General features: G+C 35.2%; 1 protein-coding gene across 1 annotated transcript in view; it reads left to right on the top strand.

Annotated features, from left to right (window-relative positions):
• Nucleotides 1-9,923: 9,923 nt before the first annotated feature.
• LOC127845741 (DNA repair-scaffolding protein-like) overlaps nucleotides 9,924-23,253 on the top strand; it is a 590,230-nt gene continuing 576,900 nt past the window's right edge. Inside the window, exon 1 of the transcript XR_008033352.1 lies at nucleotides 9,924-10,187. The gene's annotated coding sequence lies outside the window, so the exon portion shown is untranslated. The remainder of the gene's footprint in view (nucleotides 10,188-23,253) is intronic.

Raw genomic sequence — 23,253 nt, 5'->3', positions numbered from 1 at the left:
TGAACACATAGTCGTCTCTCAAATAATGAAACATCTAGATGATAACATACTTCATGAAAATCAACATGGGTTCCGTGCTAAAAGATCGTGCGAGTCGCAGTTACTAACGACAACTGACTAAATTTCCAAATATACGAATCAAGGCCTCCAGGTTGACATGGCGATACTCGACTTTGCAAAAGCGTTCGACAAAGTACCTCATCGTAGACTTGCCGAAAAAATGTCCTTCTACGGAATACGTAACAACACCTTGTCCTGGGTGAATAATTTCTTAAATGATCGCTTACAACAAGTTGTCATAGATGGCGAATCTTCGGACCTATCTCGGGTAACTTCAGGAGTGCCGCAGGGAACTGCCCAAGGACCAACATTATTTCTTCTTTTTATAAATGACATTGCCACCAACATATCTTGACCATTCGTCTATTTGCAGATGACTGTGTCTTATACACACCGATAAGATCTCAAGATGATCACATTTCGCTGCAGAACGATTTAAACACCCTGGTCGATTGGAGTACTACCTGGCAGATGCAATTTAACATTGACAAATGTGCAAAAATGAACATAACAACAAAGAGAAACACCTTAAAATATAACTATAAAATGCAAGGAACATGTCTTGAAATTGTTAAAACCACCCATACTTAGGAGTGGAACTCCACGAAAAACTGAAATTTAACCTACACATTGACAATATCACAGCAAAGGCCTCCAGTGCCCTAGGATTCTTGAAACTCAATCTAATACATTGTCCTAAACAAGTTAAAGAACGTGCCTAACACACATTAGTGAGACCCAAATTGGAATACAGTTCTACAAACTGGAATCCTCAACAGAACACGCAAGTGTCACAAATTGAACAAATACAACGACACGGTGCCTATACCACGTGACTTTTTAAGATCTGTGTGGGGAGTAAAATATAAACAAAAGCGCGACGCAGGTAAGATTTTTAAGGATTTCTTTTTAAATAGTTCACCATTTTTAATGGGATAAAGTGGAGAGCCTGCTCATTCATGTGAGTTTTCTATAGGTATCATGATTTTATAAAACCAATAAGTATTTTTTAAGTAAAGTGCAACCGCGCGTTTGGACGGTTAGAAAAAGGTAGGATCAGTGTGGGGACATTATTTTATTTTGACACAGAAACATCACCTCTGGTGAAATTAAGCAATAAACTTTATGGGCGGAGCTTACAATATATCATTTTGAATTCATTTTCAGGTTCCTGTTATATATTTACGAAAAAAAGTTCGAGAAAAATATTCTTACAGTAGTATGATATGTGTGGTATACGTGTTTAAAAGGATCTGTGTGGTATCCGTGTTCCTACAATTTACGGATAAATTGAAATAATAACGACAATATATATTTCTTTTATTTAATTTAAATTATTTCATTACAACAACAACTACTTCTACCACTACTACTACTACTACTACTACTACTACTACTACTACTACTACTACTACTACTACTACTACTACTACTACTACTACTACTACTACTACTTCTACTACTACAACTTCTACGATTACTGCTACTACTTCTAGTACTACCACTACTACTACTACTACTACTACTACTACTACTACTACTACTACTACTACTACTACTACTACTACTACTACTACTTCTGCTTCTACTTCTACTACTACTACTACTACTACTACTACTACTACTACTACAACTACTACTACTACAACAACTACTTTAATGCTTCTGCTGCTACTGCTGCCACGGCAACTATTCATTTTGATTCATTTTGATACTTCAAACTGTACCATACCATTATTTTAATACAACAACAACTACTACTACTACTACTATTACTACTACTGCTATTACTACTACTACTATTACTACTACTACTTCTACTACTACTACTACTACTACTACTACTACTACTACTACTACTACTACTACTACTACTACTAGTATTACTACTACTACTACTATTACTATTACTACTACTATTATTACTAGTACTACTATTACTACTACTACTACTACTTCTACCACTACTACTTCTACTACTACTACTACTACTACTACCACTTCTACTACTACTACTACTACTACTACTACTACTACTACTACTACTACTACTACTACTACTACTACTACTACTACTTCTACTACTACTACTATTACTACTACACTAACTACTACTACAAATAGCAGTAGTTGTTGTAGTACCAGTAGTAGTAGTAGTACCAGTAATAGTAGTAGTTGTAGTAGTACCAGTAGTAGTAGTAGAAGTAGTAGTAGTAGTAGTAGTAGTAGTAGTAGTAGTAGTAGTAGTAGTAGTAGTAGTAGTAGTAGAAGTAGTAGTAGTAGTAGTAGTAGTAGTAGTAGTAGTAGTAGTAGTAGTAGTAGAAGTAGTAGTAGCAGAAGTAGTAGTAGTGGTAGTAGTAGAAGTAGAAGTCGTAGATCTATTATTATTATTATTTAGAAATTGATTCATTTCAGTTACCACCTATTTGACACTAGTGAACAGAAAATGGTTAAGGGAAGAAAAAAAGAGGAAAAAGTTTCACGCCACAGGAATGCTATACAGAAGGGGACACTAGGAGTAAGGTGGAAGCGGGCGAGACAAAACGATAGTGCAAACTGTTGCCAACAATAAGACTAGGGATAGACGAACACAATTGAAATGTTAAAATATGTTCAAGTATGAATGAGCGTGCATTATCATACGGTACACATCCATGCTTCTATTATATTTCTTCGGATAGTTTATACAATCGTTTGTTTTTGCATTCGGACACAAATTCTGCAATAGAAATTGTTTCAAATATATCACAGGTTGACAAAAAGCAAAGGCCTGTTCTTTCCTGAGTAATATGTATGATTTAAAATCAAATTTGAAATAAAAACTGATAAAACAGAATCCACCAGACGCATTGGTTTGTCATCGATTTCAAAGTGCCTTGCATCATTGTGAAGAAACTTTAAACGGCAAAAAATGTTACATGGTCGACATTATTTTATATTTTGTTGTTATTTAAAGTTGACGGTAACCGGTATGATTTACTAAAAATAAAATAATGGACATAAAGAAACATATATATGTGTTTTGTGATATGTTCCTTATATTTGGAATGTATATAGTTGCATTAGTTTATTACACAGTATAGATCTTGACAATCATTCGCCATGTGTTGGTATTAACGTCATGTTATAAATTATGTCGGTTTATATAGTGTAACAAGTGTATGCTTATCTTAAGCGTTAATCATTTTGAAGAGAATATAAAAAGTTAATGTAGAAATATTATATTAAATGATTATATATGTACGATTCTCCACTTGTGTTGAGGTCGGATGCAGCTGTAAAGAATACCAAGACATATTTCGCATTAAAGAGTATTGTATTTTATACACAACCTCATTGCACACATTGTTTACTGTCAATTACTACGGACTAGAACAAGTATAAGCCGTCAGTTAATTCGAAAATCACTACTATTAGGAAACCTGGCTGCTTATGATCATCGAACTAGCTCGTGACAGCGGTATATAAAATTGAAATCAACGCAAAAAACATCGCAAAACTTTAATCAAGTTATATTTCAAAAAGAATCACAGATTCGATAACACAAATCACAGACGCGATATATTAATGAATAACGTAAATCCAAATTATTGCACAATTATTTGAAAATGATTTCAACAGAAACACAAACGAAATAAACGAAACATAAAAACTTATCAAATTCGGATAATATAAGAATCATTTTGAAAAGTAAAGTTAAAATAAAACAACGAATAAAATAACGTACCACGATAATCAAGTTACAAAGACAAAGTGTAAACTATTGTGATTTTTTATCAGTATGCACGGATTTATGTTAGGTCCTCACGTCTCGAGAAAGATTTATTTTGCGTTGGTACGTTTTGAAACACTCCTCACATCTATAACACTTGTCCGGCAGGTGAGTATTGACGTGCTCTCTGATAAATGAGATATATTGTATATTTGTGTTGTTTCAAGAAAATCCGTTCATCTGTTTGTTAGTATAATTGTATAAAAAATGTAACTATTTTTTAGGTATTTAATCTTACCTGAAAAGCTTTCCCACAGCAGTAATAGTTTCCAAAGTAAGCGTGTCTCCTAGTGTGGCGCAATAGCACAGCTCTGGTCTTCAACATTATTCCGCATTACCTTAAAGCAAATATAATATTTAAAGGGGAATTTTCACAGATTTTGGCATGCTTTGAAGTTTGTCATTAAATGCTTTATATTGATAAATGTAAACATTGGATCTAAAAGCCCCAGTAAAAAATAAAGAATACAATTTAAAAAAGGAAAAAAAGTAGCCCGCAGCAGGGCTCGAACTAGTGACCCCCGGAGTTCTGCCTGGAGTAAAAACAATTAGACCGCTCGGCCATCCTGCCAAATATGTATGAAGAACGTATTTTATACTTTATATAAGCAATCTTCGTAGTTTCACAAAATTGAACGACAACAACAGAATTCTCCAAATTATTCATTCGTTTCGCGTTGCAACGCTTTATTATTTTCAGGATTTTAAATCGTCAAAAGATGCATATAATGGCTATATTAGACCATGGTAAATGTTCAGTAATACTGTTTCCTCACAAATATCATAACTAAAACGAAAATTTGCGAATCTGAAACAACTTTTTTTAAATTTTGTCAATTTACCAAAACGTGAAAAGATCCCTTTAAAATAATAAACGATACATTACTTCACGTGACAGTAGTGTTTGGCGCCAACATAACAATGAAATTTAATACAATAATGTATAGCCATTATGTGTAATATATGCTATCGCATTTAAAAATCCAGTTTCAAATACATTGTTGACAAGCATTTTTTTAAACAACTGAATAGAACTGAAAAACTTAAAAACAGTATACCACACAGATCCGTCTAAAAATGTATACCACACAGATCATATTACTGTAAGAACATTTTTCTTGAACCTTTTTTCGTAAATATATAACAGAAACCTGAAAATGAATGCAAAATGATATATTGTAAGCTCCGCCCATAAAGTTAATTGCATAATTTCACCAGATGTGATGTTTTTGTGGCAAAATAAATAATGTCCCCACACTGATCCTACCTTTTACTAACTAAGTTTTAATGAATGGTGTGACCATGCACCGCTCTGCTTTTCATTGTTATGCAATAATAGATTTCATAGCGAAGAAAGCCAATCAGGTATTAAATATAAATGGAATGATTCCCTGCGGGAACAATTTCGATCAGGGATTATTCGAATTTTACCAACTTTTAATGATATTGTGCGTAATACCAACTGCCCTGACAGGGACTCAATTAATGTTTTGATTGATAAGTTTTCAAATACTATCCGCGATGTTGCGGATCCATTGTTTGCCAAAGAATGTTTTTATTCAAATGATGTTTATTTTGAGGGTTACAGTAAAAGAGATAAAGATTGGTTTGATCATGATTGTAGAGTTGCGCGTAATATGTATTTAGAAGCGCTAAGGTTGTTTAATGTAGACAAAAGTAATACAAACAGGTCTATTTTGTGTGATGCAAAAACTAATTACAAAATATTGTTAGAAAGAAAAAGCACGCCGATTATAATAAACGTATGTCCGAGTTAGCTAATTTACGCAAAAGTAGGCCAAGAGACTTTTGGAAACATTTTAAATCTAGATCTTTCAAAACATCTTCCAAAATTTCTCTAGATGAATTTAAACATTATTTTGAAAATTTAAGCGCAGACATTGCTACGGATAAGAATAATGATGCTGAAAGTTTTAATAGTTTTTATAACTTTGATAATCCTAATACTGTTTACCCGGAGCTTGATGATCCAATTACAGTTCAAGAAATAATAAATGCTGTTAAGCTACTGAAGCGGAACAAATCTTGTGGCAGTGATAATCTTTTGAACGAGTATTTTATTGAAAGTGTTGATATATTAGCCTTACATATATGTGATTTATTTAATTGTGTATTGAACTCAGGATATTATCCTGAAAAGTGGACCGAGGGAATTATTGTCCCTCTACACAAGAAAGGTTCAAAAGAAGATGTAAATAATTATAGAGGGATTACTTTAGTTAGATGTTTATCTAAGCTCTTTACAACCGTTTTAAACAATCGCATTGAAAATATTTGTTACGAAAATAATACTATTTCGGACGCCCAATTCGGATTTCGGAAAGGGCGGTCTACGACAGATGCAATATTTATTCTTCATTCTCTTGTTCAAAACTTTTTATTTGAAAAAAAGAGATTATATGTAATTTTGTGGACATGATGAAATGTTTTGATACTATATATAGAAATGCATTATGGTTAAAAATGTATAAATGTGGCATACAGGGTAAAATTCTTAGAATTGTTAGGGACATGTATCAAAAAGTTAAATCTTGTGTTAAGTCATTGTCTTCATATTCTGACTATTTTTCTTACGCAGTGGGGCTCAGACAGGGCGAAGTTATGTCCCCCTTATTATTTTCTTTGTTTGTAGAAGATCTTGAGTTGTTTTTACAAAATGATTTACAATCCGGATTGAATATTGACGACATTGTATTGATTTTACTGTTATTTGCTGATGATATGGCTATTGTAGGTAAAACGCCCAATGAAATTCAAAACCACTTAGATAATCTATATTATTATTGTAATTTATGGGGATTGAAAGTAAATACAGAGAAAACAAAAATTACAGTATTTCGGAAAAGAGGCGGATTATTGCCAAATGAAAAATGGACCTACAATGGCCATGACATACAAGTTGTGAATGATTTTAATTATCTTGGGGTTGTTTTTAATTATACTGGGAGTTTCACATTGAATCAGGAACACCTAACGGGTAAAGCTTTAAAAGCAATGAATATTTTATTGTCTAAATGTAATGACTACGATTTAAAACCCAAGATACTTTGTCAATTATTTGACGCATTTGTTGGATCCATTTTAAATTATGCTTCGGAAGTCTGGGGCTATACTAAAAGTAAGGAACTTGAAAGAATCCATTTGAAATTTTGCAAACGATTACTAAAGGTAAAACTTAACACATGTAATGCTTGTGTTTATGGTGAGCTGGGTAGATATCCCATGTATATACATAGATATGTACGTGTAATTAAATATTGGTTTAAGATATGTAGATCTGAAAATATCATTATTAAAACCATATATAATTTGGCCGTCTCAGATTATCATAAAGGCTGTCATAATTGGATATTTAATGTTAAAAAAATGTTTGATGACTTTGGTTTTAGTTATGCATTTGATGATATAAACACTATTAATATTGAGATTAACTCATTTGTAGAGGAATTTAAAGGAGAGTTTATGATAACTTCACACAGGACTGGTATAGAACCTTAAATAATAGTTCGATGTTAGATGTTTATCGAAATTTTAAAATCAATTTTGAATATGAGTCGTACTTAGACATTTTACCAAGAAGTTTAAGATACTTTTTTACCAGATTAAGATTGTCAGCCCATCCACTGCATATTCAAACCGGTCGTTATGCAAGAGACGTCGCTAGAAATCAGCGTCACTGCATGTGTTGCAATTCGACCGATATTGAAGATGAATTTCATTTTATTTGCATTTGCCCGGCGTTTAGAAACATTAGAAAATACATAAAACCATGTTATTACAAAAGGCCATCTATGTATAAATATTGAAGTTTACTGCAATCGAATAATAAAATAGAACTTATAAAAGTATGTCTCTTTGTTAAAGAATCACTTAAAGTTCGAACATCTATTATTAACGCAATAATGCTTTAGATGTTCATCCTCTTTTCTTTGTTCTTTTTTCTTTTTTCTGTCATTGTTGTTTTTATATTTAATTTACTTTGTTAGCTAAGTAGATCATTTGTAAATACGTGTAAAAGTTTGTACCTATCACAATTGACATCGTACTGTTTTCATAATGTGTTGTTCACGATGTACATTGTATAAGTCAAAATAAACTGTCTGTCTGTCTGTCTGTCTGTCAACTAACCGTTCAAACGCGCGGTTGCACTTTACTGAAAAACTACTTATTTGTTTGATAAAATCATGATACCTATAGAAAAGTCTCATAAATGAGACATACACTTTATCCCATTAAAAATGGTGAAATATTTAAAAAGTAATCCTTAAAAATCTTACCTGCGTCGCGCTTTTGTTGATATTTTACTCCCCACACAGATCTTAAAAAGTCACGTGGTATAGGCACCGTGAACGAAATGCCGCCAGATTCGTCCTTGGCAAACCCTTTAATTACCAGAACCCAAGTAGTGTAACATCAATGATTCAGCAGTTGAATTGGCCTTCTTTGGAAAACGTAGATATAACGCAGACTTAGTACTTATGTATAAAGTTGTGCACAGCCTAGTAGCAATACCAACATCGATCCTGCCCGTTCCATCAGCCCGACACGATATGAAATTCATCCCTTACCACTGTAAGATAAATGCATATCAACATTCATTCTTCCCGCGAGTTATTGTTCTGTGGAATCGCCTACCTGACCAAGTGCTTCAGCTAGACACAGTGGACAGTTTTAAGGCTGCTCTACAGCCGGTTGCGGTGGTGTAATGATCTACCATTAACAGTGTAAAGTGTGCATACAAGTTGGACATTTTAATTCACGTTTTATTTTGGGAGCATCCGGCCCCGCGCACATGTATAGTCACCTGCACCTTCACCCGATGTCCAATTGGATTTTGTGAAGTACCTCGTCGAATGCGAAGTATGCAAGTAAACGTTTGTAAACGCATCTTTTTATCTGACGTTTAATCCTTTTTGAATGTGTATCTTAGTTTTGAATATTTTTTACAATTATTCAAGAATACAAGTTTAACGTTGTCTGTTAAGGGTATAAGTCGGGAAATGGGGTTTATTGAAAGAATTTCCTCTGTAGTGCGTCTATTCGCAGATGACTGTGTTATATATCGCGTAATTAAATCTTCAGAAGATCAACAGAAACTTCAGCAAGATCTTGATAAACTTGTAGAATGGAGTAAGTCATTGCAGATGGAATTCAATGTGAAAAATGTGCAATAATGAATATCTCGAACACATCCAACAAAGAACGTTATAATTGCACAATGAGTGGTGAATCTTAAGAAACCGTAGACCATCATGCATATTTAGGGGTTGAATTGAACGACAACTTGAAATTTGACACTCACATCGAAAAAATAACTGGAAAAGCTTCACAAACTTTGGGATTTATTAAACGAAACCTTAGCAAATGCCCCAAACTAGTTAAAGAAAGAGCTTATCAATCATTAGTTACACCAAAGTTGGAATATTCTTCACCCATCTGGAATCCTACTCAGAAACAAACAACTCAACCGAAACAAATTGAACAAGTACAACGTAACGCTGCCAGATTCGTTGCGAATAAGCCTTTCAATCCATACCAGCCGGATAGTGTAACATCAATTATCAATGAACTCAATTGGCAGACTTTGCAACAACGTAGACAATGCTATGACTTGGTGCTATTCTACAGGGTTGTTTATGGTCTTATTGCCGTACCAGCTTCATATCTACCAGAACGTGCCATAGTCAGAACAACCAGACAAAGCAACTCTCAAAACTTCATCCCTCCACAAACTATACGTAACGTATATCAACGCTCGTTCTTTCCAAGAACAGTATATATCTGGAACCCCTTACTCACCGCAGTAGTGGCAGCCCCGAGCTTGGAAACATTCAAGTCTGCTGTCCGGCCGCTGCCAGTGTTCCGTGCCTAGAGTAGTAGGCCAGATGTACAGTGTATCATACGTTGGCGAAAGCTATTTTTATTCGTATTTTAAAAAGCACTCCGCACTCTACATACGCACAGTTCTTAGCCCTCTTCAGTTGATGTCCTAGGGGCGTTGAAGAGTATATCGTTGAAGTTGACGTTGAATACATAAGATATAGTGTAACGTAACCATTATCAATTCAGATAGTTATGGGTCTTTGGATCTATTTGAAATTTATTGACACTTGGCGGGAAATATAATACACAAATACTTCGGAAATATACACGTTCAATGTTTTTAATCTTGTACATTAACCCAAAATAAGTAACTTATTAAAAGTGCATTTTTATTTTAAAAAAGACAGTATTTGAAAATATTCTATCAATATTGAAATACCAGATCGCGGAAATTGGTGACACAATTTGGAAGCGACTCTGGTTTTGCTGTGAAAAGTGGTAAAAGTCCTGGGTAAATATCGGAATGCATTTACTCTTAAATTTGTTGATTGGCTAAAGCCTTAAGCTTAGTACTAAACTGTAAAAAAGGACAATTGTACACTTTGATTTTAGAAGAAATTAGAAGTAACAAGAACTAGACCTCCTTTTACTAGTTTTAGAATCTACATGCCCTGGGTATAGTACCTGTAGGTGGATGGTCCACGGCCGTCCACAAGCTCAAATGACCATATATGGAGAAAAAGGCGGGACCAAACCAAATAGGCTTGCAATGCGCATGCCCAAGCAAAACCGATTGTAAGCCATCTTGAATTGTTAGCGTGAAAAGAAATACACTACATTTATTGGATATTTTAATATGATGAATATTCTAGGTAGAGAATATGGATAGTATTATCATTATTAGTATTACGTCAACAGTAACTCAACAATTGTATTGTTGACATGAAGAAAAAGCTATTTCGAGGTTGTTTTGACCATTGATTGCTAAGTAGGTCAAACTCAAAGTTTTAACTTTTATTGATATTTTATTTAGTTAAGGAATCTTCGAGTAATAGTTAAAAAAAATCTTTCGCATTCTAATTGTATAGCTAAATCATGTGTTGTTGTTATATTATAAACTTTCGTGCATGAGCCATTTAAATCCGTTTGCATTACTTTTTTAGTTGTTTCCCCTGGAAAATTCTCTTCTTGCTAGCCTTCGCCGAGTTATTCAACAACATCGCTATATTGCTGATTTTTGCTGTTGTTTTTTTGGTTAAAGCTGCATGCTTTTGTTGGATAATGTTTAATTTATCATTCACGTTTTACATATGATTCTGTTTAAACCATATTTAATCGATGTTTTGGTGAATTTCGCGCATGCTTAACTTGCCTGATTTCGGACGTAATTTACTTTCGGATACATGCTCCTCTTGTGTTTTTTTTCGATGTTTTCTTATGTATGCAGATTAAAAAAACAGCTCATGCTTAAATGTGTTATTGAGCAAGTGACTTCTTTATACTATGGCAGGAAAAAAAAAACTGTTATAAAATTATAAAGGAAGTTTAGTTACATGTATAAACTCACAGTCACAAGTGTGTAAGTATTACTGTTACATTTATTTATATTTTCTAAAAGTAAATATATGCTCACATATCAGTAAGTATTGTACAGCCCTAAATTATATTTAATACACCCATCTAGGCAGTTAATTCATATATGTGCTGGCTTTAATTTACATTCATGTTATTATCACCCTGCAATAGGCGGAGGGATATTGTTTTGGCCTTGTCCGCCCGTCTTTCCGTCCATCCGGCACTTTTGTGTTGGGAGCCATATCTTGGAAGTGCTTTGGTGGATTTCATTGAAACTTGGTATGAGTATATGTATAGATAAGAGGATGATGCATGCCAAATGGCATTGTACACTATCTGTTAATAACGGAGTTATGGCCCTTCGAACCTAAAAAAATGCTTTTTAACCTGAGTGTCAAATATAACACTTTTGTGTCCAGAAGCTAATTAGCGGGGGATATCAATTCAATGAATTTGCTTGTTATTAATTGAAGGGAAATAAACCTGTTATTTTGTCTGTCATTATGGTGTTTAAAGTCACATTTAATGGCATCCAACCTACTTTATTTCAAATACAGTAACACCTGGCGCCGTGACCTGGATGCAGATTCTAAGCAGATGGGCCAAAATGGGGGCAGCTAGAGAGACTCGCCTGGAACTGACAAGCCTGGAGGGAGCTGGTTGACTGTTGGCGAGATGGGACAACAGACGAAGAATAAACGAACCTACTTGATTTGATAAACATTTTTGTAAGTCATTCAAGAATCCAGCAAACTTTTTGTTTCCAATAAGCAGTCCTGTATATATCCGAAATAAAATAAAATGTTTTACTCAGGTTCCTTGATACTCATCTTGGTATTTAAGGGACCTTATAACAGATTATGGCATGTATTGAAGTTTGTCATTAAATGCGTTATATTTATAAATGTAAACATTTAATCTAAAAAGCTCAATTAAAAAACAAGAACAAATTAAAAGAAAAAGTAATCCTCATCTGGGCTCGAACCACTGACCTCTGGAGTAAAAGTCTAACGCTAAGACGGCCATCCATGCTCATACAATATTTTATACTTTTAGTTTCTATAAGCAAAGCTCGTAGTGTCACAAAAAACGACAACAGAACTCCAAATTATTCAATTGTTTTGCTTTGCAACGATTTATCATTTTCAGGTTGTTAATGTTAAGTATAACTGTTTTCTCACAAATATCATAACTGCAACAAAAATGTGCAAGTCTGAAACAATTTTTATGCCCCCTTTCAAAGAAAAGGGGGCATATAGTTATCAGACTGTCCGTCTGTCGGTCCGTATTTCTGTCACACTTTGCGTTTAGGTTTCGAAAAATGCTCATAACTTCTATTTCCCTTGAGATATAACCTTCATATTTGGTATGCATGTGCATATGGACAAAGCCTTTCCATACGAACACAAATTTTTACCCCTGTGACCTTGACCTTGAACTTAAGGTCCGTGTTTAGGTTTCAATATCTGCGTTTAGGTTTTGAAAAATGCTCATTACTTCTATGTCCCTTGAGATATAACCTTCATATTTGGTATGCATGTGTATATGGACAAGGCCTTTCCATACGCACAAAAATTGTTACCCCTGTGACCTTGAACTTAGGGTCCGCGTTTAGGTTTCGAAATCTGCGTTTAGGTTTTGAAAAATGCTCATAACTTTTATGTCCCTTGAGATATAACCTTCATATTTGGTATGCATGTGTATATGAACAAGGCCTTTCCATACGCACAAAAATTTTTACCCCTGTGACCTTGACCTTGAAGTTAGGGTCCGACCGCGTTTAGGTTTCGAAATCTGCGTTTAGATATTGAAAAATGCTCATAACTTCTATGTCCCTTGAGATATAACATTCATATTTGGTATGCATGTGTATATGGACAAGGCCTTTCCATACGCACACAAATTTTGACCCCTGTGACCTTGAACTTAGGGTCTGCGTTTAGGTTTCGAAATCTGTGTTTAGGTTTCGGAAAAGCTCATAACTTCTTTCAAGCATTTATAGGGGGCATAAGTCATCCTATGGTGACAGCTCTTGTTTTATTATGTCAATTTACCAAAAAATGCAAAGGCCCCTTAAAATACATGAAGTAATGTTTACAGTTGTCCATAACCACATATTGAAAAAGAATGTGCAAGCTCTATCTATTGGCATACAAACAAAGCCAATCTGTTGGATTATTACTCATGGCAAGCAATATGATCTTAGGTATACCTTCTATAATCAGGTGTTTGCACTTTAATCACATTAAAATTTGAAAAACTAGAAGTACAAAAAGGTCAGAATGATAACAAACAGGTTTGTAATGGACATCATCTTGCAATGTGAGTGGGATGGTACACAAATTCTGAATTTGTTATATGTAGGACATTTAGTAACTTAGCAACCCATGCATGTTGCAAGGGTGTTAATTGTCCGGATTATTTGGAAATCCCGATTTGAGCCATTCAGGATTGAATTTTAGATCAGTGTAAATCCGATGATTTGTTTTAAGGGGGTGTGAACAAATATTGTAATTGCTTCATTGGCATGCCGGGCATGTGCGCTTAGTATGGATTTTTCCTGGTCTTTTTAACAAGGTTTACTAAAGAAAAAAAACGGGTTATTAGATTGGCAAATGCCGGCTGGCGGGCGGACGGAACAAGCTTGTCCGGGCCATAACGTTGTGGTTCTTGGTGAGAATTTAAAATCATTTGGCACATTTGTTCACCATCATTAGACGGTGTGTCGCTCAAAAGAATACCGTCAATATATCCAAGGTCAAGGTCATACTTTGAGTTCAAAGGTCAAAAATGGCCATAAAAGAGCTTGTTCTGGCCAAAACTATGTCATTCATTGTGAGACTTAAAAATGATTTGGCATATTTGTTCACCATCGTGGGACGTTGTATCGCACTTTAGAATTACGTCAATATCTCCAAGGTCAAGGTCGCCACAACTAAAAATATATTTATTTTGAAACAAAGGGGGTTAATTATAAACAATCAGTTCAGTTTGAGTTGTCTCCCTCTATCAGACTTTTTTCTACATTGAAAACCTGGTTTTGTGACAATTTTGTCCCTTGTTTTACTATTGTCTGATTGGTTATCCGCTGACACGGATATAAAAGGTAACTGACCTAACCTTTTGGCTACTTTCCAGAAATCTTACATACTACAAAATGTAGCATATGTCCCCCATCATTAAATTTCCATTTTCTGCTGTCAAACTAAGTGCATATATTATTTCATTTGCAAAAGACATATCTGGATATATTTTTGGACAGTTTTACTGTATGGTTAGTGGATTAACATTTATTATGCCCCCCTTCGAAGAAGAGGGGGTATATTGCTTTGCACATGTCGGTTGGTCGGTACGTCCACCAGGTGGTTTCCGGATGATAACTCAAGAACGCTTAGGCCTAGGATCATGAAACTTCATAGGAAGATAGATCATGACTCGCAGATGATCCCTATTCATTTAGAGGTCACTAGGTCAAAGCTCTAGGTCATGGTGACCCGAAATAGTAAAATGGTTTCTGGATGATAACTCAAGAACGCATATGCCAAGGATCATGAAACTTCATAGGTAGATTGATCATGACTTGCAGATGACCCCTATTGATTTTGAGGTCACTAGGTCAAGGTCACGGTGACCCGAAATAGTAAATGGTTTCCGGTTGATAACTCAAAAACGCATACGCCTAGGATCATGAAACTTCATAGGTAGATAGATCATGACTCTCAGATGACCCCCTATTGATTTTGAGGTCAGTAGGTCAAATGTTAAGGTCACGGTGACCCGAAATAGTAAAATGGTTTCCGGATGATAACTCAAGAACACATATGCCTAGGATCATGAAACTTTATGGGTAGATTGATCATGACTCGCAGATGACCCGTATTAATTTTGAGGTAACTATGTCAAAGCCAAATGCACGGTGACCCGAAATAGTTAAATGGTTTCCGATGATAACTCACGAAAGCTTACGCCTAGGATCATGAAACTTCATGGGTACATTTATCATGACATGCAGATGACCCATATTGATTTTCAGGTCACTAGGTCAAAGGTCAAGGTCACGGTGACCCGAAACAGTAAAAAAAAATCCGGATGATAACTCTAGAATGCTTTTGCCTAGGATCATGACACTTCATAGGTACATTGATCATGACTCGCAGATGACCCCTATTGATTTTCAGGTCACTAGGTCAAAGGTCAAGGTCACAGTGACAAAAAAGGTATTCACATAATGGCTGCCACTACAACGGACAGCCCATATGGGGGGCATGCATGTTTTACAAACAGCCCTTGTTATCGATGTTCTTCATAACATTTATATAAAATGACAATTACACATCGAGTGTTACTGGTGGTCTGGCTTATAATATTTTGCATTTTACTCACCAGAAATAGCAACTAAGACTATAAAAAGAACAATGAACTATGGCTTTGGGGGGCTCTACCTGTAAGGGACCTACAGCCTCAGACTCCAGACTTTATCATAAGGATTTCAAATTTGGGACATTTGACACCCCTGATGTTGTGCCATGTATCAAAACCGTCTATATATAAAAATTAATTTTATTAATTGGATATGTTGAAGATTTGGTGATGCATTGGATTTCATTTTGTGTTTTGTTGACCTACTTTTAATTTTTAGGCTCAGCAGAACTATGGCTGTCAAAACACAATTGTATTAAAATGAATAGTGCTTCAAATTATACAAGAAGTCACTTTCTTTTTGTTTTAGATGTTTTTCAGTTTCGTCGGAAGACATTTCCCACCAACCATCCTGTCTTGAAAGAAATAAATTTTGAACCCGATTATCTGGTAATACTATTTTTTTTACATACAGTTATTAGTGAATTATGAACATTTCATAAGGATCTCAAGGGTCACTACAGGTATATATATATAATATATATATAATCAAGATTTTCCATAGGCAGTTAGAGCACAGCTGGCCCGAATAGCATGGACAAGTTAACAATTTTTTTTTTTTAAATATCTAGTGTGTAAAAATTACTTTGCATTGCAGAGAACTTTAAGATCATTTTATTTCTGTAAAAAATGTTCAAAGTTATATCCTGAATGATTTTAGGGCCTTAAATTATATATGTAATTCAGTAAAACCTTGTTAACACTTTAGAGGCCACATTTATTGTCAAGCTTCATGAAATTTGGTCAGAAGATTGGTCTCAATGATATCTTGAAAGAGTTTGAAAATGGGTACATTTGCTTGGAAAACACGACTTCCAGGGGGCGGGGCATTTTTTTCATTATATGGCTGTAGTAAAGTCTTGTTAACACTTTAGAGGCCACTTTTATTTCCGATGTTCATGAAAAATGGTCAGAAGATTCATCCCAATAATATCTTGGACGAGTTCAAACATGATGCTGATTGGTTGAAAAACATGGCTGCCAGTGGGCTCTGCATTTGTTCTTTTATGGCTATATAGTAAAACCTTGTTAACACTCTAGAGGCCACATTTATTGTCTGATCATCATGAAACTTTGTCCGAAGATTTGTCCCAAAGATATCTTGGATGAGGTCAAAAATGGTACAAATACGTACAGACTTTAATGATAAACACTAGTCTGGCCAATGTCGTCTTACAAGCTGGTATATACACTCACTGCTAGAGCAGAATCATTTGTCATCTGTTGCAGACAGGCAGTGGTGATCCTTCTTAGCAAATTGAGTTGCCGTTCTTTCCGTAGCTAAGGCTTCTAAGCACACACTGATTTGCAAAATATGCTCTGTAAATTCTAAAATGCGACCAACTAAAAACAAACCCTTTGCCAACTTCTAGGTCAAAGGTTAAGTTTGAACATCATGATTCCTTTTAAATGGCAAATGATATTCGCGTACGATCTTACAACTGTAACTCCCTATTCCCAACTCGGCATTTTCATCAAAGGGCATGAAGGGTGTCCAAGGTTGACAGGTTGGAATCTTTGAATGGCAGGGTGCTGCGCCCTTCCATTCATGCCAAGCTGGAGCACTGGTTTTGATGGTGTTTCACTTGTAACACACCAAGCAGTATGACCCATTATATTTATCAACATGGCTAAAATGAGGCCAAAATAAATGCCCTTTGTTTATTTCCAAAGACATGGATGGATCATCTTTGTCCATGAATATATTATAAATACTCGTGTTGTTGATTTTGTCCTGTTTGCTTATTGCAGGAAAACTGTTAACGCATTATGCTGTGAAGACTCCACTGTAATCAGACAGCTAGCAGTATTATGATTATCAAATATTAAAATTTGACTTAACAATATAGCGCTTCAAATTATATAAGACTTTATTTTTGTTTCAGATATTTTCCAGTTTCCCCTCACAACAATTTGCATCAAACCTCTTGTATGGTAAGAAATTTCCATTGAAACCAACTGCTGGTAATACTATCTTTTTGGTAATGGGGGCTATATAGGAACCACTTTGTCGGTCCGTCAGTCTGTCCCGAAATTTCATCAGATCTTCACCCAAACTTGGTCACAAATTGTATCTAGATGATGTATAGGTCAAGTTTGAATATGGATCATGCCCGGTCAGAAACTAGGTCATGGGGTCACTTATTGTGTTTTAAACCTGAAGTTTGTCTGGGCCATAACTTTGTCATTTATTTCATACAGTATTTTAAATGATGGAACAGTTCATAATGATTTCAAGACATCTTCTGATCCCTGGAAGATAAACTAGGGATTGATCTGTCTGTATATAACAGTTCAGAGACTTCCAATCTAGCGTGAGAAGATGTAATGATAATGTAAAATGGAAATTACATATAACCATACATGCCATAATTTTTCAGACCAATTCCGGGACATTGTGTTAAATTGTCCGGGACTTTTGCCGATTTTCCGGGACAAGTATAAAATGTAGCGATATTTATAGACATATGCATTTTTGGTACGTTTTGTTTTGTTTTGCATCGTTAATTGCAAAAGTTTGAAAGCCTATCCGAAATATACTTGATCTATTAACGTCAAATTAAACATTACTAGTTCCTTTACTAGATACAGGCCATGTGTTTTCAGTGTAAGCGTTCTAAACATAGATGGTGACGTCACTGCGTTATTGTTATTAAGACCGGTGTGTAACGCGTAGTTGTTGATACACCTTTATTCATTTATAACATTTATATAATAAAAAATGCAACAATACAGTACCGTTAGATTGTCAACTCAAATCAATTCACAATATATACAACCAATCACATAAAACAAATACAACAAAACAGTACCGGTAGATCGTCAACTTAAAATCCGTACAGTCACACATTAGTTACACTCTTGTTTCGATGTAGATATATTAAGTCAATTAACAACCAAAACAATGCCGCCTTTTCGGTTTGACAGCGAACGTGAGACAATCAATATGATAACAGGACCCCTGTTAATTGATTGATTTTGACACGTAGCGTAGTCTGCCTATTCGGGTAGGCATTGTTATGGAGACGCTGCATATATACACAGATTCGAGGTGCAGTTAAGCCTAAGATAAGGTACATGTATATATGGATTTTGTAAATTCAGGGACATTTGACAGATTTCCGGGACAGCGGGACAAGTTCTTCATTTCCGGGACTGTCCCGGAAAATCCGGGACGTATGGCATGTATGATATAACAGTTCATACAGTTTAAGAAATACAATACATTTTATACAATGTCGTTTTTATGCCCCCGAACCAGCGATTTTGAGGGCATATTAAAATCGCTCCGTCCTTTAGTTTGTTAGTCCATCCGTCCGTCTGTAAGTTAGTAAGTCCGTCTGTCAGTCCGTCCGGATTATTTCCGTTCAATAAGTCTAGCAATTGTCATCAGATCTTCACCAAACTTCATGAAAATGTGTAAGGCAATAACATCTAGGTCAAGTTAGATAATGGGCCAAATAGACCCAGACACCCCTGAGTTATGGCCCTTGAATCATAGTAAAATAGGGTTTTTAGCTCGACTATTATATATGAAATATATATAGTGGAGCTTTCCTACTCTCCCCGGGGTTCCAGTGCCCGTGAGCGTTGGAATAAACTATAGTGGGGGACATATTGTTTTCGCCCTGTCTGTTGGTCTGTCTGTTGGTTTGTTTGCTCCAACTTTAATATTTTGCCATAACTTTTGCAATATTGAAGAAAGCAACTTCATATTTGGCATGCATGTGTATCTCATGGAGCTGCACATTTTGAGTGGTGAAAGGTCAAGGTCATCCTTCAAGGTCAAAGGTCAAAATATACCTAGAAAGGTGCAGATTTGCTTCAGTTTTGTGTTTAGGTTCATTTTATTCCTAAAATATCACAGCTATTACACTATGCCTCCAAACAATATACGAAAGCTTGACCCAAACCAAGACACTCTTGATGTTAGTAATGGTAGGTGAACGTAAGAATTAAATGCTGGCAATTCACATGAAATTGACATGAGGGTTTATTAATTATCCATGGTCCTGATCCCTTTAATATCTGAAATCCCTGTTTGTGCATATAACATAATGAGAACACCTTTTGGGCGACCTAACTTTGTATTTCAATCAGTTTCTTGTTTTGACCATTATTTTTACATTATTATCAAAACTTGTTAGTTTCCTACCCTTGAAAAAGGAGAGGGACTTACGGTTTGCGCTCTGTGTCTGTCAGTCTGACACTTTTCTGGATCCTTCGATAACTTTAAAAGTTCTTCACCCATTTACTTCAAATTAATACTGAACCTCTCTTATGACAATACGGTCAATCTCAACTATGTATGGCCCCATTACTAACCCTGGGGTGCCCCTCCCACATAGGCCACGCCCACCCAAAATTGCCTTTTACTATAATTTCTTCATTTCTACACCGATTCACTTCTAATTGATACTGAACTTCTCTTATGACAATACGGTCAACTATGCATGGCCCCATTACCAACCCTGGGGCGCCCCTGGGTCAAACATGCGGCGTAGGGATATGCGTCGGTCTCTGCCGCGCCATTTCTAGTCAACATTGGAGACATTGGCATCTTAAAGGAATAAATTATGTATGAGCCCAAATTTTGCAGAACTATGGCCCTTGCTCATTTTTGTTTAGCTCCTCAGCTGAAATCATCATCTAGCAGTCACAATAGTTGAGCGGTTGGAGAGGCATGCATTGCGTCCTACTACTGCTCAGACTATATTATGGTAATGCCTTATCCAAATAACACAAGTATTCACCATGTGCAAATGTCTTGTTGTCTGTATAATTCTCTCTATTAGCTCAAAGTAAAAAGCATTTGAATTTGCACACTTTGGTATTTTAGTTTAATTTTGTTTGGACATTACAATTGTTTTGAAACTAAAGATTAGTGTTGGGGCATTACACTTCTCTTTAAAATGTTTATTTGTGATTATTATTTTTTTCAGTTTGGCAGACAAAACATGCTGATCAAAAAGAATTTGTACCACAGGGGCCAGTGTTTCCATTTGAGTGATTGACAAGAAGAAGAAGAGATGAGAAATGTTATCATCAAATTTTAATCCCTACATTTATAGTGTACAGCTCAATGTATTGAACCGGTGTTGTAGAATATAATTGGAGATACATGCGAACATTATAACATTATATATAAGATGATATTTCAAAAGCAATAAGAAATAAAAAGTATAAAAAGGTCAAAACAGTAAACCTTGTGTTTACATTGGACAGGTTTAAAGTGGAAGTGACTAGTTAATTGTTGATCATAAGCTGCACTGATGGAAAAAATAGTGGGAAATTACTATCTAGAAAACTGTTTAACGTATGACAACAGTTGTGGAACTTCATAAATGACCGTATGTAACAGGGCTGGGCAGTTTTCCTTATATAGCTATAGTGAAACCTTTTGAACACTAGTGAAGTCACTGTTTTTTTTTCCAATCTTCATGCATTTTGGTCGAATATTTGTTCAAATGATGGCTCAGTCCAGTTTCGAAATTTTTATGTCTATTCAAAAAACATACCCACTAGAGCACGAGGCAATTGTCTTTATATGGCTATAATGAAACCTTGTAAATTCTCTAGAAGTGACATTTTTAGCCATATCTCCATAAATTTTGGTCAGAATATTTATTCTAATGATAGCTCAGTTGTCGAGTTTGTAACTGGTTCCGGTTTGTAGACTAACATGGCTGCCAGTGGACATGACAGTTTTTCTTAATGTGCTAGAGTAGAACCTTGTTAACACACAATTGGCCCTTTTTATGTGCATTTTTCATGAAAGATGATCAGAGCATTTGGCCCAATGTAATCTCAGCTGACTTTGAAACTGGATCACATAACGTCAAAAAGTGGGTCAAAATGTCAAATTAAAAAAAGCTTGTAAACACTGGAAGTTGCATTTAAAATTGTGTTCCTTTTTTATGTCCCCCACTATAGTAGTGGGGGACATATTGTTTTTGCCCTGTCTGTTGGTTGGTCTGTTGGTTGGTTGGTTTGCGCCAACTTTAACATTTGCAATAACTTTTGCAATATTGAAGATAGGAACTTGATATTTTGCATGCATATGTATCTCATGGAGCTGCACATTTTGAGTGGTGAAAGGTCAAGGTCATCCTTCAAGGTCAAAGGACAAATATATGGGTCAAAATCGCTCATTTAATGTACACTTTTGCAGTATTTCAATATTCAAGATAGCAACTTGATATTTGGCATGCATGTGTATCTCATTGAGCTGCACAATTTGAGTGGTGAAAGGTTAAGTTCATCCTTCAAGGTCAGATGTCAAATATATGTGTCCAAAATCGCTCATTTTATTATACTTTTGCAATATTGAAGATAGCAACTTGATATTTGGCATGCATGTGTATCTCATGGATCTGCACATTTTGAGTGGTGAAAGGTCAAGGTCATCCTTCAAGGTCAGAGGTCGAATATATGTGGCCCAAATCGCTTATTTTATGAATACTTTTCTATATTGAAGATAGCAACTTGATATTTGGCATGCATGTGTATCTCATTGAGCTGCACATTTTTAGTGGTGAAAGGTCAAGGTCATCCTTCAAGGTCAAATATATGGGTCAAAATTGATCATGTAATGTCACTTCTGCAATATTGAAGCTAGCAATTTTATATTTGAAATGCATGTGTATCTCATGGAGCTGCACATTTTGAGTGGTGAAGGGTCAAGGTCATCCTACAAGGTCAAACGTCATATAGGGGGACATTGTGTTTCACAAACACATCTTGTTTAAAGTTTGTCAAAACATTTGCTGTAATGATAAGCAAAGTCAAGTTTATAAATAATTATTTGTCTACAAATTACATATTTTTCATCAAGTTCATTTATTATTCTAAACTACATCCTCTCAGAATAGTTTAGTTACTTCTGGTCACAGTTGAGCACCTTAGGGCTCTTGTTCTATAATTTGATTGTTTTGGAAAATTGTCATTTTGCCAAAATGTGAGCAAGTCCAAATTTAATTAACCCTGCTTTGTAGTATCTTGTTTTCCTTATATGTAAAAAGTGGAAAATTATCTATGAATATGACTGCATAGATATTTGGTATTCAGCAAAGCATCGTGTAAATGTGTAAAACTAAACACAATTGTGTTAGCATAAAACTGGCCATGCCATGGGGGTCAAATGGTTAATACAGACTTGTAGGAAAAAGACTTCTAAAAATTTTATCCGTTAAATATATTTTGTGTACATAATGATTAGCTTTTTCCTTCAACTTATCGCTTTCATGGTGTAAAGAAAACATGCCGACTTACTAAGTAAGTCGGAGATCTGGGTTTGATTCCCAGTGAAAGTCAAGTCACAAGGAAAAATGCTTATTGTTGGAAGGATTTATTAGTTATTCAAAACGTAAGATTTTTTTCTTTGCTCGTTCAGTTACAAATAACAGCAAATGATCTGAAAGTATTTGTTTATAACGTAGAAGTTAGTGTCATGAATAGTAAATTGGAATAATGCACTTAATAGAAACTTTACATATTGTATATAAGACTAAAATACGCAGAAATGAAATACCAGTAGCATTATTAATACATTTTTATACCCCCACAAACGAAGTTTGTCGGTC

This window comes from Dreissena polymorpha, chromosome 9, assembly GCF_020536995.1.
Source record: "Dreissena polymorpha isolate Duluth1 chromosome 9, UMN_Dpol_1.0, whole genome shotgun sequence".
Classification (NCBI taxonomy): Eukaryota; Metazoa; Mollusca; class Bivalvia; order Myida; family Dreissenidae; genus Dreissena; species Dreissena polymorpha.
This window is presented reverse-complemented; position numbering and strand designations above follow the sequence as displayed.